This window comes from Staurois parvus, unplaced genomic scaffold (assembly GCF_062004578.1).
Source record: "Staurois parvus isolate SC_StPar_1 unplaced genomic scaffold, SC_StPar_1.0 ptg000039l, whole genome shotgun sequence".
In the NCBI taxonomy this organism is placed as follows: Eukaryota; Metazoa; Chordata; class Amphibia; order Anura; family Ranidae; genus Staurois; species Staurois parvus.
The window spans coordinates 205,994-219,285 of record NW_028317835.1 but is presented as its reverse complement, the minus strand read 5'-3'; the positions used below and the strand labels follow the sequence as shown (position 1 = coordinate 219,285).

At 48.5% G+C, this 13,292-nt stretch overlaps 1 protein-coding gene across 1 annotated transcript in view; it reads right to left on the bottom strand.

The window, feature by feature from the left end:
* Positions 1–11,829, bottom strand: part of LOC149470525 (uncharacterized) — a 39,127-nt gene extending 27,298 nt beyond the window's left edge. Inside the window, exon 1 of the mRNA XM_089662696.1 lies at positions 11,392–11,829. The gene's annotated coding sequence lies outside the window, so the exon portion shown is untranslated. The remainder of the gene's footprint in view (positions 1–11,391) is intronic.
* Between the last annotated feature and the right edge of the window lie 1,463 nt (positions 11,830–13,292).

The following is a 13,292-nucleotide window of genomic DNA, read 5'->3' as shown; positions in this document are numbered from 1 at the left end:
GGTATGACAGTGATGGGTATGTACAGGAGAGGAGTGTGGAGGTATGACAGTGATCGGTATGTACAGGAGAGGAGTATGGGGAGTATGACAGTGATCGGTATGTACAGGAGAGGAGTGTGGGAGGTATGACAGTGATGGGTATGTACAGGAGAGGAGTGTGGGGGGTATTACAGTGATCGGTGTGTACAGGAGAGGAGTGTGAAGGTATGACAGTGAACAATATGTACAGGAAAGGAGTGTGGGGGGTATGACAGTGATCGGTATGTACAGGAGAGGAGTGTAGAGGTATGACAGTGATCGGTATGTACAGGAGAGGAGTGTGGAGGTATGACAGTGATCGGTGTGTAAAGGAGAGGAGTGTAGAGGTATGACAGTGATCGGTATGTACAGGAGAGGAGTACGGAGGTATGACAGTGATCGGAATGTACAGGAGAGGAGTGTGGAGGTATGACAGTGATCGGTGTGTACAGGAGAGGAGTGTGGAGGTATGACAGTGATAGGTATGTACAGGCGAGGAGTGTAGAGGCATCACAGTGATGGGTATGTACAGGAGAGGAGTGTGGGAGGTATGACAGTGATGGGTATGTATAGGAGAGGAGTACGGAGGTATGACAGTGATCGGTATGTACAGGAGAGGAGTGTGGAGGTATGACAGTGATCGGTGTGTACAGGAGAGGAGTACAGAGGTATGACAGTGATGGGTATGTACAGGAGAGGAGTGTGGAGGTATGACAGTGATCGGTATGTACAGGAGAGGAGTGTGGAGGTATGACAGTGATCGGTATGTACAGGAGAGGAGTGTGGAGGTATGACAGTGATCGGTATGTACAGGAGAGGAGTACGGAAGTATGACAGTGATCGGTATGTACAGGAGAGGAGTGTGGAGGTGTGACAGTGATGGGTATGTACAGGAGAGGAGTGTGGAGGTATGACAGTGATAGGTATGTACAGGAGAGGAGTGTGAAGGTATGACAGTGATGGGTATGTACAGGAGAGGAGTGTGGAGGTATGACAGTGATCGGTATGTACAGGAGAGGAGTATGGGGAGTATGACAGTGATCGGTATGAACAGGAGAGGAGTATGGGGAGTATGACAGTGATGGGTATGTACAGGAAAGGAGTGTGGGAGGTATGACAGTGATGGGTATGTACAGGAGAGGAGTGTGGGGGGTATTACAGTGATCGGTGTGTACAGGAGAGGAGTGTGAAGGTATGACAGTGAACAATATGTACAGGAAAGAAGTGTGGGGGGTATGACAGTGATCGGTATGTACAGGAGAGGAGTGTAGAGGTATGACAGTGATCGGTATGTACAGGAGAGGAGTGTGGAGGTATGACAGTGATCGGTGTGTAAAGGAGAGGAGTGTAGAGGTATGACAGTGATCGGTATGTACAGGAGAGGAGTACGGAGGTATGACAGTGATCGGAATGTACAGGAGAGGAGTGTGGAGGTATGATAGTGATCGGTGTGTACAAGAGAGGAGTGTGGAGGTATGACAGTGATAGGTATGTACAGGCGAGGAGTGTAGAGGCATCACAGTGATGGGTATGTACAGGAGAGGAGTGTGGGAGGTATGACAGTGATGGGTATGTATAGGAGAGGAGTACGGAGGTATGACAGTGATCGGTATGTACAGGAGAGGAGTGTGGAGGTATGACAGTGATCGGTGTGTACAGGAGAGGAGTACAGAGGTATGACAGTGATGGGTATGTACAGGAGAGGAGTGTGGAGGTATGACAGTGATCGGTATGTACAGGAGAGGAGTGTGGAGGTATGACAGTGATCGGTATGTACAGGCGAGGAGTACGGAAGCATGACAGTGATCGGTATGTAAAGGAGAGCAATGTGGAGGTATGACAGTGATCAGTGTGTACAGGAGAGGAGTGTGGAGGTATGATAGTGATCGGTGTGTACAAGAGAGGAGTGTGGAGGTATGACAGTGATAGGTATGTACAGGCGAGGAGTGTAGAGGCATCACAGTGATGGGTATGTACACTAGAGGAGTGTGGGAGGTATGACAGTGATGGGTATGTATAGGAGAGGAGTACGGAGGTATGACAGTGATCGGTATGTACAGGAGAGGAGTGTGGAGGTATGACAGTGATCGGTGTGTACAGGAGAGGAGTACAGAGGTATGACAGTGATGGGTATGTACAGGAGAGGAGTATGGGAGGTATGACAGTGATTGGTATGTACAGGAGAGGAGTGTGGAGGTATGACAGTGATCGGTATGTACAGGAGAGCAGTGTGGAGTTATGACAGTGATCGGTGTGTACAGGAGAGGAGTACGGAGGTAAGACAGTGATCGGTATGTACAGGAGAGGAGTGTAGCGGTATCACAGTGATGGGTATGTACAGGAGAGGAGTGTGGAGGTATGACAGTGATCGGTGTGTATAGGAGAGGAGTGTGGAGGTATGACAGTGATTGGTATGTACAGGAGAGGAGTGTGGGGGGTATGACAGTGATCGGTATGTACAGGAGAGGAGTGTGGGGGGTATGACAGTGATCGGTATGTACAGGAGAGGAGTGCGGAGGTATGACAGTGATGGGTATGTACAGGAGAGGAGTGTGAAGGTATGAAATTGATGGGTATGTACAGGAGAGGAGTGTGGAGGTATGAAAGTGATGGGTATGTACAGGAGAGGAGAACAGAGGTATGACAGTGATCGGTATGTACAGGAGAGGAGTGTGGAGGTTTGACAGTGATCGGTATGTACAGGAGAGGAGTGTGGAGGTATGACAGTGATCGGTATGTACAGGAGAGGAGTACGGAGGTATGACAGTGATCGGTATGTACAGGAGAGGAGTGTGGAGGTATGACAGTGATCGTTATGTACAGGAGGAGTGTGGGTTGTATGACAGTGATCGGTATGTACAGGAGAGGAGTGTGGGGGGGCATGACAGTGATCGGTATGTACAGGAGAGGAGTGCGGAGGTATGACAGTGATCGGTATGTAAAGGAGAGGAGTACGGAGGTATGACAGTGATCGGTATGTACAGGAGAGGAGTACGGAGGTATGACAGTGATCGGTATGTACAGGAGAGGAGTGCGGAGGTATGACAGTGATGGGTATGTAAAGGAGAGGAGTGTGGGGGATATGACAGTGATGGATACGTAAAGGAGAGGAGTGTGGAGGTATGACAGTGATCGGTATGTACAGGAGAGGAGTATGGGGGGTATGACAGTGATCGGTATGTACAGGAGAGGAGTGTGGGAGGTATGACAGTGATGGGTATGTACAGGAGAGGAGTGTGGGGGGAATGACAGTGAACAATATGTACAGGAAAGGAGTGTGGGGGGTATGACAGTGATCGGTATGTACAGGAGAGGAGTGTGGGGGATATGACAGTGATCGGTATGTACAGGAGAGGAGTACGGAGATATGACAGTGATCGGTATGTACAGGAGAGGAGTGTGGAGGTATGACAGAGATGGGTATGTACAGGAGAGGAGTGTGGGGGGTATGACAGTGATCGGTATGTACAGGAGCAGAGTACGGAGGTATGACAGTGATGGGTATGTACAGGAGAGGAGTGTGGGAGGTATGACAGTGATCGGTATGTACAGGAGAGGAGTATGGGGAGTATGACAGTGATTGGTATGTACAGGAGAGGAGTATGGGGAGTATGACAGTGATCGGTATGTACAGGAGAGGAGTGTGGGAGGTATGACAGTGATGGGTATGTACAGGAGAGGAGTGTGGGGGGTATTACAGTGATCGGTGTGTACAGGAGAGGAGTGTGAAGGTATGACAGTGAACAATATGTACAGGAAAGGAGTGTGGGGGGTATGACAGTGATCGGTATGTACAGGAGAGGAGTGTAGAGGTATGACAGTGATCGGTATGTACTGGAGAAGAGTGTGGAGGTATGACAGTGATCGGTGTGTACAGGAGAGGAGTGTAGAGGTATGACAGTGATGGGTATGTATAGGAGAGGAGTACGGAGGTATGACAGTGATCGGTGTTTACAGGAGAGGAGTGTGGAGGTATGACAGTGATAGGTGTGTACAGGAGAGGAGTGTGGAGGTATGACAGTGATCGGTATGTACAGGAGAGGAGTGTGGAGGTATGACAGTGATCGGTATGTACAGGAGAGGAGTGTAGCGGTATCACAGTGATGGGTATGTACAGGAGAGGAGTACGGAGGTATGACAGTGATGGGTATGTACAGGAGAGGAGTGTGGAGGTATGACAGTGATCAGTGTGTACAGGAGAGGAGTGTGGGGGGTATGACAGTGATCGATATGTACAGGAGAGGAGTGTGGAGGTATGACAGTGATGGGTATGTACAGGAGAGGAGTATGGAGGTATGACAGTGATCGGTATGTACAGGAGAGGAGTGTGGAGGTATGACAGTGATGGGTATGTACAGGAGAGGAGTGTGGAGGTATGACAGTGATCGGTATGTACAGGAGAGGAGTGTGGAGGTATGACAGTGATGGATATGTACAGGAGAGGAGTATGGAGGTATGACAGTGATCGGTATGTACAGAAGAGGATTGTGGATGTATGACAGTGATGGGTACAAAAAGGAGAGGAGTGTGGAGGTATAACAGTGATCTGTATGTACAGGAGAGGAGTGTGGAGGTATGACAGTGATCGGTATGTACAGGAGAGGAGTGTGGAGGTATGACAGTGATCGGTGTGTATAGGAGAGGAGTGTGGAGGTATGACAGTGATTGGTATGTACAGGAGAGGAGTGTGGGGGGTATGACAGTGATTGGTATGTACAGGAGAGGAGTGCGGAGGTATGACAGTGATCGGTATGTACAGGAGAGGAGTGTGGGGGGTATGACAGTGATCGGTATGTACAGGAGAGGAGTGTGGAGGTATGACAGTGATCGGTATGTACAGGAGAGGAGTACGGAGGTATGACAGTGATCGGTATGTACAGGAGAGGAGTGTGGAGGTATGACAGTGATGGGTATGTAAAGGAGAGGAGTGTGGGGGATATGACAGTAATGGATACGTAAAGGAGAGGAGTGTGGAGGTATGACAGTGATCGGTATGTACAGGAGAGGAGTATGGGGGGTATGACAGTGATCGGTATGTACAGGAGAGGAGTGTGGGGGGTATGACAGTGAACAATATGTACAGGAAAGGAGTGTGGGGGGTATGACAGTGATCGGTATGTACAGGAGAGGAGTGTGGAGGTATGACAGTGATCGTTATGTACAGGAGAGGAGTGTGGGTTGTATGACAGTGATCGGTATGTACAGGAGAGGAGTGTGGGGGGGCATGACAGTGATCGGTATGTACAGGAGAGGAGTGCGGAGGTATGACAGTGATCGGTATGTACAGGAGAGGAGTACGGAGGTATGACAGTGATCGGTATGTACAGGAGAGGAGTACGGAGGTATGACAGTGATCGGTATGTACAGGAGAGGAGTGTGGAGGTATGACAGTGATGGGTATGTAAAGGAGAGGAGTGTGGGGGATATGACAGTGATGGATACGTAAAGGAGAGGAGTGTGGAGGTATGACAGTGATCGGTATGTACAGGAGAGGAGTATGGGGGGTATGACAGTGATCGGTATGTACAGGAGAGGAGTGTGGGAGGTATGACAGTGATGGGTATGTACAGGAGAGGAGTGTAGCGGTATCACAGTGATGGGTATGTACAGGAGAGGAGTGTGGAGGTATGACAGTGATCGGTGTGTATAGGAGAGGAGTGTGGAGGTATGACAGTGATTGGTATGTACAGGAGAGGAGTGTGGGGGGTATGACAGTGATCGGTATGTACAGGAGAGGAGTGTGGGGGGTATGACAGTGATCGGTATGTACAGGAGAGGAGTGCGGAGGTATGACAGTGATGGGTATGTACAGGAGAGGAGTGTGAAGGTATGAAATTGATGGGTATGTACAGGAGAGGAGTGTGGAGGTATGAAAGTGATGGGTATGTACAGGAGAGGAGAACAGAGGTATGACAGTGATCGGTATGTACAGGAGAGGAGTGTGGAGGTTTGACAGTGATCGGTATGTACAGGAGAGGAGTGTGGAGGTATGACAGTGATCGGTATGTACAGGAGAGGAGTACGGAGGTATGACAGTGATCGGTATGTACAGGAGAGGAGTGTGGAGGTATGACAGTGATCGTTATGTACAGGAGGAGTGTGGGTTGTATGACAGTGATCGGTATGTACAGGAGAGGAGTGTGGGGGGGCATGACAGTGATCGGTATGTACAGGAGAGGAGTGCGGAGGTATGACAGTGATCGGTATGTAAAGGAGAGGAGTACGGAGGTATGACAGTGATCGGTATGTACAGGAGAGGAGTACGGAGGTATGACAGTGATCGGTATGTACAGGAGAGGAGTGCGGAGGTATGACAGTGATGGGTATGTAAAGGAGAGGAGTGTGGGGGATATGACAGTGATGGATACGTAAAGGAGAGGAGTGTGGAGGTATGACAGTGATCGGTATGTACAGGAGAGGAGTATGGGGGGTATGACAGTGATCGGTATGTACAGGAGAGGAGTGTGGGAGGTATGACAGTGATGGGTATGTACAGGAGAGGAGTGTGGGGGGAATGACAGTGAACAATATGTACAGGAAAGGAGTGTGGGGGGTATGACAGTGATCGGTATGTACAGGAGAGGAGTGTGGGGGATATGACAGTGATCGGTATGTACAGGAGAGGAGTACGGAGATATGACAGTGATCGGTATGTACAGGAGAGGAGTGTGGAGGTATGACAGAGATGGGTATGTACAGGAGAGGAGTGTGGGGGGTATGACAGTGATCGGTATGTACAGGAGCAGAGTACAGAGGTATGACAGTGATGGGTATGTACAGGAGAGGAGTGTGGGAGGTATGACAGTGATCGGTATGTACAGGAGAGGAGTATGGGGAGTATGACAGTGATTGGTATGTACAGGAGAGGAGTATGGGGAGTATGACAGTGATCGGTATGTACAGGAGAGGAGTGTGGGAGGTATGACAGTGATGGGTATGTACAGGAGAGGAGTGTGGGGGGTATTACAGTGATCGGTGTGTACAGGAGAGGAGTGTGAAGGTATGACAGTGAACAATATGTACAGGAAAGGAGTGTGGGGGGTATGACAGTGATCGGTATGTACAGGAGAGGAGTGTAGAGGTATGACAGTGATCGGTATGTACTGGAGAAGAGTGTGGAGGTATGACAGTGATCGGTGTGTACAGGAGAGGAGTGTAGAGGTATGACAGTGATGGGTATGTATAGGAGAGGAGTACGGAGGTATGACAGTGATCGGTATTTACAGGAGAGGAGTGTGGAGGTATGACAGTGATCGGTGTGTACAGGAGAGGAGTGTGGAGGTATGACAGTGATCGGTATGTACAGGAGAGGAGTGTGGAGGTATGACAGTGATCGGTATGTACAGGAGAGGAGTGTAGCGGTATCACAGTGATGGGTATGTACAGGAGAGGAGTACGGAGGTATGACAGTGATGGGTATGTACAGGAGAGGAGTGTGGAGGTATGACAGTGATCAGTGTGTACAGGAGAGGAGTGTGGGGTTTATGACAGTGATCGATATGTACAGGAGAGGAGTGTGGAGGTATGACAGTGATGGGTATGTACAGGAGAGGAGTATGGAGGTATGACAGTGATCGGTATGTACAGGAGAGGAGTGTGGAGGTATGACAGTGATGGGTATGTACAGGAGAGGAGTGTGGAGGTATGACAGTGATCGGTATGTACAGGAGAGGAGTGTGGAGGTATGACAGTGATGGATATGTACAGGAGAGGAGTATGGAGGTATGACAGTGATCGGTATGTACAGAAGAGGATTGTGGGGGTATGACAGTGATGGGTACAAAAAGGAGAGGAGTGTGGAGGTATAACAGTGATCTGTATGTACAGGAGAGGAGTGTGGAGGTATGACAGTGATCGGTATGTACAGGAGAGGAGTGTGGAGGTATGACAGTGATCGGTGTGTATAGGAGAGGAGTGTGGAGGTATGACAGTGATTGGTATGTACAGGAGAGGAGTGTGGGGGGTATGACAGTGATTGGTATGTACAGGAGAGGAGTGCGGAGGTATGACAGTGATCGGTATGTACAGGAGAGGAGTGTGGGGGGTATGACAGTGATCGGTATGTACAGGAGAGGAGTGTGGAGGTATGACAGTGATCGGTATGTACAGGAGAGGAGTACGGAGGTATGACAGTGATCGGTATGTACAGGAGAGGAGTGTGGAGGTATGACAGTGATGGGTATGTAAAGGAGAGGAGTGTGGGGGATATGACAGTAATGGATACGTAAAGGAGAGGAGTGTGGAGGTATGACAGTGATCGGTATGTACAGGAGAGGAGTATGGGGGGTATGACAGTGATCGGTATGTACAGGAGAGGAGTGTGGGGGGTATGACAGTGAACAATATGTACAGGAAAGGAGTGTGGGGGGTATGACAGTGATCGGTATGTACAGGAGAGGAGTGTGGAGGTATGACAGTGATCGTTATGTACAGGAGAGGAGTGTGGGTTGTATGACAGTGATCGGTATGTACAGGAGAGGAGTGTGGGGGGGCATGACAGTGATCGGTATGTACAGGAGAGGAGTGCGGAGGTATGACAGTGATCGGTATGTACAGGAGAGGAGTACGGAGGTATGACAGTGATCGGTATGTACAGGAGAGGAGTACGGAGGTATGACAGTGATCGGTATGTACAGGAGAGGAGTGTGGAGGTATGACAGTGATGGGTATGTAAAGGAGAGGAGTGTGGGGGATATGACAGTGATGGATACGTAAAGGAGAGGAGTGTGGAGGTATGACAGTGATCGGTATGTACAGGAGAGGAGTATGGGGGGTATGACAGTGATCGGTATGTACAGGAGAGGAGTGTGGGAGGTATGACAGTGATGGGTATGTACAGGAGAGGAGTGTGGGGGGTATGACAGTGAACAATATGTACAGGAAAGGAGTGTGGGGGGTATGACAGTGATCGGTATGCACAGGAGAGGAGTGTGGGGGGGTATGACAGTGATCGGTATGTACAGGAGAGGAGTACGGAGGTATGACAGTGATGGGTATGTACAGGAGAGGAGTGTGGGAGGTATGACAGTGATCGGTATGTACAGGAGAGGAGTACGGAGGTATGACAGTGATGGGTATGTACAGGAGAGGAGTGTGGGAGGTATGACAGTGATCGGTATGTACAGGAGAGGAGTGTGGGGGATATGACAGTGATCGGTATGTACAGGAGAGGAGTACGGAGATATGACAGTGATCGGTATGTACAGGAGATGAGTGTGGAGGTATGACAGTGATGGGTATGTACAGGAGAGGAGTGTGGGGGGTATGACAGTGATCGGTATGTACAGGAGAGGAGTACGGAGGTATGACAGTGATGGGTATGTACAGGAGAGGAGTGTGGGAGGTATGACAGTGATCGGTATGTACAGGAGAGGAGTACGGAGGTATGACAGTGATCGGTATGTACAGGAGAGGAGTACAGAGGTATGACAGTGATCGGTATGTACAGGAGAGGAGTATGGGGGGTATGACAGTGATCGGTATGTACAGGAGAGGAGTGTGGAGGTATGACAGTGATGGGTATGTGCAGGAGAGGAGTGTGGAGGTATGACAGTGATGGGTATGTGCAGGAGAGGAGTATGGGGGGTATGACAGTGATCGGTATGTACAGGAGAGGAGTGTGGACGTATGACAGTGATCGGTATGTACAGGAGAGGAGTATGGGGGGTATGACAGTGATCGGTATGTACAGGAGAGGAGTGTGGAGGTATGACAGTGATCGGTATGTACAGGAGAGGAGTATGGGGGGTATGACAGTGATCGGTATGTACAGGAGAGGAGTATGGGGGGTATGACAGTGATCGGTATGTACAGGAGAGGAGTACGGAGGTATGACAGTGATCGGTATGTACAGGAGAGGAGTACGGAGGTATGACAATGATTGGTATGTACAGGAATGAATCAGATGAGGGCAAGGAGGGTGATCGGCACGGTGGGGCAGCAATTACTGGAACTGATCCCCTGTACGGCTCTCTCTGCAGCAGCTGAAAGTCGGCTTCTTCTCCTCTCTCTGGCCGGATTTCAGCTGCAGATAGAGCTATACAAGGGATCAGTTCCAGTAATTGCCCCTCCCCCTTTGCCCCACCACCACACCCATCACCTTCCCTGTGCACCATATGTTTCCTTTTGCTGCCCGGGGCCCCCCACCGCTGCAGTACTTCCGGGTTCCCTCCTCTGCTTCTCTCCCACAGCTAAGAGCACAGGTCCTCTAAATATGTCACACTTAACAGCCCCTTATTCTCCTGAATGAACAGAATGATTGATCAGTACCGAGCACTCACTGTGTTCATTCCTAACTAAATCATATTAAACTTTTTTTGGGGGGAGGGGCCCTATCAGATTGGCTGTATGGGGCCCTGTTGTTTGTAACATCTTCCCTGTTCATACCCTCCACTTGATTCTCCATCTCCTCAATGTGAAGGAAATAGAAGTACAAGTGGAGGCAGTACAAAGGCCCCGGGGAGGAGATTGGTCAGGAAGGGTCTCTGCTCCACCATAACCCTGAATTCTCGGAGTGTCAGGACCCAGCTTCATACCCTCTTGCTCCTCTATCCCCTCAACCCGGAGGAAGTAGAAGTACAAGTGGAGCCAAAGCAATGACTCCAGGAAGGAGTATCAGCATTCTGATGACATTTCTGGGTCTATACTCCACCATAACTCTGGTTCTCGGAGTGTCAGGTCCCAGCGGGTTCTCCTGGTGTCTCTCCTGTTATTCTGTCTCGGACACATCAGAGGAACATGGTGGGAGATCGGCCTGAATGTCCTTCCTAGGAGGGAATACCGGAGCCATTCTGAGGCCCAAATGATGGCCGGCAATGAGGAGGAAACCAACACTGAGAAGTAGATTGTGATGCCGGATTTACTGAAATCCTAGATCAGCAGTTTAGTTCCTCCAACATTTGGAGAACGCGGTGACCCTCTTTATCAAGCTTACAGACAGAGAGAGAAAGACAAATGCCCGCCATAGACGGTTCGAAAATCGGCTGATTTTTTGGATACCCTGTTACTTTGAGATTGATATCTCTAAATGCGCAGTGTGATTGCGCGTCTGGTGAGTGCGCAGTCTTTACACTTTCCCTTATCACCAACCATTTGGACCAGTCATTTGGATCTGGAAGACCCATAGACACCTTATTATTTGGACTATACCTGACACCGTGCACATGGCGGGTCACTGATTAGTGACGCAATACACTTTTAAGTATGTATTTGCACTATGTCACTTTCTCACTTGTTTTTTAGGATTGTTATTTTCATATATTGATGTTTTATTATATTTAGAAGCTGTTTATTAGGCTTGACATATCATATGATGATGATGTTTAAGCACTACACCCTGCTATTATATTATTAAGGAATAGGAACCTGACTTACCTATGTGGTCTGAAGTGGAGGAGATCCCATGCTGGTGGCCGTGTGTATAAGATGGAGACGGAGAACCTGTTTGACTGGTTGGAACCAGCTGTAAAATGTCCGAAAACAGGGAAGTGTTTCATGTACAGGATGTAGCATTTCGTACATCTCACACTGGGATTTCCTGGGTTGGTCTCATAATGAGGAACATGAAAATAACTGATGAATACAGAGGGTGCAGTATGGAGAGCAGAGACTACACCGTGTTCCAAATGATTCTGCAAATGATATTTCCTCATTTCCCTCAATAATTGATGTAAATATCAGTCGGCAGAATTCTCAGGTTATCAGCTATGAAGAGGACAATTCACATTTTATTGAACAAACCTCCTAATGATAACAGGATTTGTGTTCCGGATTATTCCGCACAGGAAGTTTCCAAACACTTTCTAGGTTGTAAAGAACTGAAAATTGTCATTTGTTGTGTTTGCAGCAGATTTACTGAAATCAAAAGCCTTTCAATCAAACTTTTCCCAACATTGTAACTTTGTAAACATTTGAAGCGGTCACGTTACATTGTAACACAGGAGCCCTTATCTGATAGCAGATCACAAGTCTGGCATCCATTGAACTTGGGAGTTTTCGGACAGTTTCTGCTTGAATTTGTTTGCAAGATGTCAGAATAGCCTCCCAGAGCTGCTGTTTGGATGTAAACTGCCTCCCACCCTCATAGATCTTTTGCTTGAGGATGCTCCAAAGGTTCTCAATAGGATTGAGGTCAGGGGAGGATGGAGGCCACACCATGACTTTCTCTCCTTTTATCCCCATAGCAGCCATTGATGCAGAGGTATTCTTTGCAGCATGAGATGGTGCATTGTCATGCATGAAGATGATTTTATTACGGAAAGCATAGTTCTTCCTTCTGTACCAGGGAAGAAAGTGGTCAGTCATTAACTCCACATACTTTGCAGAGGTCATCTTTACACCTTCGGGGACCCTAAAGGGGCTGACCAGCTCTGTTCCCATGATTCCAGCCCAAAACATGACTCCACCACCGCCTTGCTGACGTCGTAGCCTTGTTGGAACAGGGTGGCCGTCCACCAACCATCCACTACTCCATCCATCTGGACCATCCAGGGTTGCACGGCACTCATCAGTGAACAGGACTGCTTGAAAATGAGTCTTCATGTATTTTTCTGCCCAATGCAGCCGTTTCTGCTTGTGAGCATTGGTTAGTGGTGGCCGAATAGAAGGTTTATGCACAGTTGCAGGACTCTGGAGGACTCTACACCTTGATGTCCGTGGGACTCCAGAGGCACCAGCAGCTTCAAATATCTGTTTGCTGCTATGTAATGGGATTGTAGCAGCTGCTCTCTTGATCCGATGCCTGGATCTGGCAGAAATCTTCCTCAATGTGCCTTTATCTGCACCAACCCGTCTGTGCTCTGAATCAGCCACAAATCTCTTCATAGTGCGATGATCACGCTTACGTTTTCCTGAAATATCGAATGTTTTCATCCCTCGTCCAAGGCATCAAACTATTTCACTCTTTTCAGCAGCAGAAAGATCCTTTTTCTTCCCCATATTGCTTGAAAATGGTGCTCTGCTTAACCCCTCCCCCTCCGGAGGACTTACCCTCCTTAATGACCACGCCTCTTTTTGCTACTCAGCGCTGCACTAATTCAACTGATAATTGCACGGTCGGGCAACGCTGCACCCAAACAAAATTTACGTGCTTTTTTTCACACAAATAGAGCTTTCTTTCGTTGGGATGTCATCACCTGTGCGCTTTTTATTTTTCATGCTATAAACAAAAAAAATCAAAAATTTTGAAGAAAAACAATATTTGTTACTTTCAGCTATAAAATATATAAAGTAACCTCAAAGTTAGTTATAAATTTCACCAAAATGTCTCCCGCTCC